At 36.0% G+C, this 6,000-nt stretch overlaps 1 protein-coding gene across 1 annotated transcript in view; it reads right to left on the bottom strand.

The window, feature by feature from the left end:
• Positions 1 to 969: 969 nt before the first annotated feature.
• Positions 970 to 6,000, bottom strand: part of LOC126473199 (BUB3-interacting and GLEBS motif-containing protein ZNF207) — a 76,896-nt gene continuing 71,865 nt past the window's right edge. Inside the window, exon 11 of the mRNA XM_050100097.1 lies at positions 970 to 1,967. The gene's annotated coding sequence lies outside the window, so the exon portion shown is untranslated. The remainder of the gene's footprint in view (positions 1,968 to 6,000) is intronic.

Genomic DNA, 6,000 nt, shown 5'->3' with positions numbered 1-6,000 from the left:
ATCATCCCACTATTGATGAAAAAAGTGTGAAAGAGACTGCAAACCGATACTTTAACTCCCTTTCCTGGAGTTTTTGTTGTTATGAAACTGCCAAATAATTATAATGTCATGTGCATGATTTGTATGTCTGATGAAGGACTTAGTTTAGTAGCAGAATGTATCTAGCATTATTTTTCATTACACCTGTCTGTAACTCGACACCTTTTATGAAAGTTAAAGCACTGCCTTCTTGTGGTTTTCTACTATGTAATACGAGTACATATCTAACTTTACTTTCAAGGATTTCACTGTTAACAGTGTAACCCCATCCCTTGTTATTTCATTTTCTTAGAATAAGCTTTTGGCCCCCCCTTAATGAAATGCTTTTGGCAAAACTGTTCTGTCACTTATAGACTGTTACTGTACTTTTGACAGATGTCAATTCTTCACAATAAAAGTTTAAAAATAGGAAATATTAAATGTTACATCATGATTTGATTTGTATGTAGCAAAGCTTTTTAGTATATAAAGATGTCACCAACACATTATAGTGATATTAAAACAACTCACGAGTGACAATTTTGCATGTGCTAAAAGGCGTGTTAATGCCACCACATCACACATTTACCACTGATGCTGGACATCATATGCTTCTATGTACTGATGGCATGACTACTACAGGATCCACCAACCAACCAAGCTATTTGTGGTGTGAAGGGACAGTTTATTCACCACTGACAGCAGAGAGAAATTCTGTCATCTCCTCTCTAGGGAAGTAAACGTCCATTTGGCAAGTTATTTTAATAACACTATAAACATTAGTGTCCTATTGGATCACAAATTTGCACAATGATATAATTGTAAGATTTTTGTCCACATAAACAACCAGGTAATACAACCTTCTGACAAAACATCTACTCTGCAAACCATCATGAAGTACATGGCAGAGGAACAGATAGGGGGAAAAAAAACACATAACGGACAAACAGATTTCTGAGTTTCTAACAAAATTTATTTAGAAACAGTGTTTCTACAAGTCTTATACAATGAATATGCACAACAGTGAAAACTGAATATTGTTTTGAAATGACTGACAGCAGCAATTAAATTATAAATATGTACTTGCCTTTCATTTTGGCAGTTAACACACATCTTCTTTTCTTAACTTTTCAAATCAAAATCATTTAATACAAACTATCAATCGCCTGTCATGAGACAGGGGACTTAATAGTCCAACAGCACTCAGCTGTGATTGGTCAAAAGCAATCGCCTGTTCATAACAGGGGACATTTCTGTCCAACAGCTGTGAGCTGTGATTGGTTAGATAATATGAAAATAATCACCTGTCGGAAAGCAGGGGGCAATGTCCATTAGCACTTTAGCTGACAATTATAACTGAATGAAAGATAATAAAGACAATCGCCTGCCTAAATAAGGCAGGGGACTTGGAGTCCAACAGCTTACAGTGCTGTGATTGTTGCTACTACCTTGTGAGTGGAATGTCTGATCTTTGCCACCACCACCATTATATTACTATTTAAATAATTATTCCCTCTAACAGGGAATAGGACTCCTCAATCTTATTTTTCAGCACAGTACAATTTCACAAACGTGAAACATTAAGTTAATAAAATTTAGTTCACACCACAAAGGTTTCAATCCAATTTGATCAAAAACAGTGTTTACTGGAACATAAATGCCGCAGTAGATGAATTTCCAGTAAACTGAGTGATACACTTAACAATACAAAAATAGTGTACAGTGATTTACATATGAGCTACACTGTATATGATAATTAGGTAACAAAGGCTGCTTATTTGATACTAACATCACACTATAGTACACGGAGTGCTTCTAATATTTCACAAACACACAACAAATAAGATAAAATGGATTTCCTGGTGGCTAGATGCTTGAAGATGTAAGTTGGATTAAGTTGATCGTTTATTCTTTTTATTGTTAAATCTCCAGGACTAAGTTTGGCTTGGCTGGAAAAAAATGGTAAGATAGCATTTGAAGTTAGCTTATCAGTTTTTAAGGGATGTTAAAACAGAAACACAATATGTTTTTGAAAATGAGTAAATATATTTCAGTCTTTGAGAAAATAGAGGAAATTTGTTATTGACGTGTAAGCTGTTAAAGAATTACTTGAAAACTGTTTGGTGCTGGCAAAAGTAAAAACTTATTGCAAATGCAAGTGAGAACCTACCACAGTGTTACAAAATAAAATTTGGAAGTAAGAAAAAATAAAGCTAAACAAAACAGAGTGTCCTATTCCCTTAGTATATATAATGGCAGTCCAAAGTGTCAAAAAATTAAAAATGATTCATAAACATGTAGCATGACAAGAATAAAAAATAACAACAATACAGATGGGTCCATCCATGTTACACTGAAATTTTTACTATTATGAAATTTTCCTCTTTATACACACACAAATTAGTCTTAACATTAATTATATTTTTCAGTTATCACTCAGTGGGTGACAATTGCCTACTTTTTGGAGGTACAGTGACAAAACTGCAAATTTCATGAACAATTTGAAACTCTATAACTCAATTTATATTTTATGACACAAAGGACCCCAATGTCTAGATAAATGATATACACGAGCAGTAATGTAAGCTTACCTCAACAGTGGAGATAGCTGAGGTTTTGTTTACTGTTTTGTAAACTAAAAATACAGAAATTTACTATAGTGCAACAAAAGCTCTCAAACAACTGCAGTAATAACAGAGACAGAATACAAAATATTACTTCAAAAATTTTAAATGCTGTCTAAAAATGGCTGTTGGGTGATGTTACTGCAATTGAGTACAACACACAACTTACTCATACACGAGGACACAAACAAGGAGAAGTAAGCAGCTTCAGACAAGTGTCAGCCACAACAGAATTTAACATATACAGGAAACTAAAAAGAGCTCTTCATCTGCTTTAACCAGTTTCAACAATGCATCAGACTTTATTTTCAACAGGAAAGGAGGGCACTTTGATGAGTCTTGATAACAGTCTCTCATAATTCAGCTATGTAACAGATCAATAGCCCCTACTGTAATGACATCAAAAGCTATGAAGTTCTACACTAACACTTTAGGGTAATGCTTTGCTACAAAGAACTATGACCAAAACACCTATATGTTGACAAACATATGGTTGATTTCTGTAGCCCTCTGTTTTTGAATTCCACCCGTTTCTAACAAAACCACATAAGCTTCCTCAATTGCACATTACACATAGGAATAATGTCATACAAGATCTGGACTGATCATTATTAATCTCTTGTTAGCTATGAAAGATTTACTCCTCTGCAATTAATATCTGTTACTTATCCTTTTCTTCTCACTACTCTGTCAAAATGAAAACTACATTCTTCATTTCTGCTTCAGCAGAGCTAAAATGATTTCTTCTTTTGCCTTGCTGCTTGCAGAAATTATCCAAACACTAATGTCACAATTTTTATCACGTATCAACTTCTTGCTTACAGTGAAAAAAAGTTTTTCTACTTAACATATGATAACTGACAAGAAATAGGTCAACAGTTCTGTAGTTAGTACTAAAAAAAAATCAATTCCTATGCACATTTAAAAGAAGCTGCTATAGACAGATCTTACAATGCTAACTAGTGAGTGTATGGATAGTAAATACTACCCACGGTCAATAGTGATGACAATCAGTAACAAAACTCCCGACAAATTCTTCATATTCTGCATTAATCAAGTCATTAAATATGATCCTTGTTGTTGTTCTGTGGACTACCTGATAAAGGGCTAGGAGATGGAAGTCAATTCTCCAAACCTTAAAATTCACTTCTCTGTAAATGCCAATAAGAAACCTATTTTTCAAGTTTTACTATAAATGCTTGTGTTGTCATTTTCACTGTAGCTATCACACAAGCAAAGTGCTAAATATGGACACCTATTGCTAATGTGGTTTAAGTGGCTTCACTGTGCTTTATGCACACAGCTGCTGCGCCATGCCTCACTTGTTGCTTATAAAAGAAATTGGACTGTATTTGTGCCAAGGTTGTAACTGACATGCAGAGCAATATACTTAAATGTTTCATATACCTGAAGTCGAATTTGCTTTATAAATTGACAGATGTGCAAAAGTAGTGGTTTTGCTATGACATACAATAGAGTTCTCACAAAAATACAAAATTAAAAACGGTAAGGATCAACAAAGAAGCTTTAGCTACTACTATGCTAAGAGTATTGATCCTTTGTAAAGACTAGCAGGTGCTATATCAAATATACTATGTACCCGGTGGCCTCTTATTTCAACTCAAAGGCTTGAGATAAGAATGTGACAATGTAAGAAGTATGCAGGAGAGAGGCAGGTGAACTCTCTTTTACTTGCCTCTCCAACAATCCCCTCCACTGCTGCTTGTACCAGGAGATAGTGCTCATGAGTATGGTGTAACTGTGTGTGTGTGTGGGGGGGGGGGGGGGGGGGGGGGAGGGGGGGGGGGCGGTGGGGAGGATCAGCAAGAGGGAGAGTAGACAGTGTACAGGGTCAGCCAACAATGGACTGAACAGGTAATAAAATAATAGGACCCTAAATCCCAAATAATTCCCATGGGTAGGAAATTTAACACTTAGCATGCAGTTGCATAACCGCAAATTACATTACAACTATTCAATTAAATCTGTATAACAAAACATGCCTCTTACATTATGGAAATTTAAAAGAAAAAAAAAAGGTTAAATGCAGAGCTCACACACACCTCACAGGAGGCTCAAGAACAAATGAAGCAGAAAATTTGTGACTTTACAATGAGAATATCTGTGGGGTACAGCCAATTCATCAAAGTTACACTGATCAACATACAACGTATGTTACTCATTTCTTGTAAATGGTGGACTTTATGCTCCAACTCTATTGGTGTTTACTATAAAATTTGGAGGCACACTAGTTTCCATCTCAATAAGCAGAAAGGGAAATATTTGTCACTAACTGGAATTGAAGCTTGTAGGACAACTCAAATTATGACCAAGGACCCCGTTTTTTTAAGTGCTCAACCATGCTTGAATAGAGGGAGAGAAGTAGCGAAGGAAACAAACGCTATACATCTCCCTTAAACTAATTAATAACTACTTCATCCCATCACAGTATTTCCCTTCAGTCCACTGTGACAGTGCACTGTATAAATTATCTGATACAAACCCCGGTAGTAGAGTTTTGAAAGAAATACATATAGTGACACAATTTGTTCCTTTTTGCAAAAGCATAACAATGATGGTTAAAACAATGTTAGTGATTGGATAAAACAAAGCAGTAATGTGATAGTGGAAAGAGAGAAACATATAGTCAGAAGAGACACTGGTTGGAGGGAAAGGGGTGTGTGTGTGTGTGTGTGTGTGTGTGTGTGTGTGTGTGTGCGCGCGCGCGCCGCGCGCGCGCGCGCATGCGCTCATTTACTCACTAAAGCTATCCAATATGTGGTTTCTAAGTGTAATGCAAAATCCTTACTAGCAGTCTTGCTCTATTTTTACACGCAGGGAGCCAATTTAAGCAGAATCAAGGGTTTCCCATTAGAAATCCCACCAAACGGAGGAGACAACTGACCAACCCTAGCATTATGTTTTCCTTCTTTTGTCCAGTTCCTTTCTTCCTGGAATTTGATTCAAACTCTGTTCTTATTCTCTCCCGTTCTTCACTCTATGCAAAAACTACTTCCATTTTCACCTCTTATGTTTTCAGCACATTTGTATATTCTGTATGTACTGTCTTCCCGTAATACAGAATTCACACACATCTCATAGGAGGCTCAAGAACGAATGATGTACGTAACTTATGTCTTTATAATGGGAGTATTTATGGGGCATTTCATGACTGTCCTTCACACGGAAATACCTGTTTATATAATTCCTTACACTACACAGTTTTCATATACTGGCTGTTACAAAACTCACTCACACACAGACTGAATTTTCACTCTGCAGCGGAATGTACACTGATTTGAAACTATCTGGCAGATTAAAACTGTGTGTTGGCACATGGTTTTCAAATGCCAGGAAA

Source organism: Schistocerca serialis, chromosome 4 (genome assembly GCF_023864345.2).
Source record: "Schistocerca serialis cubense isolate TAMUIC-IGC-003099 chromosome 4, iqSchSeri2.2, whole genome shotgun sequence".
Classification (NCBI taxonomy): domain Eukaryota; kingdom Metazoa; phylum Arthropoda; class Insecta; order Orthoptera; family Acrididae; genus Schistocerca; species Schistocerca serialis.
The sequence above is the reverse complement of the archived record's forward strand: the minus strand, read 5'-3'. Positions and strand labels throughout refer to the sequence as shown.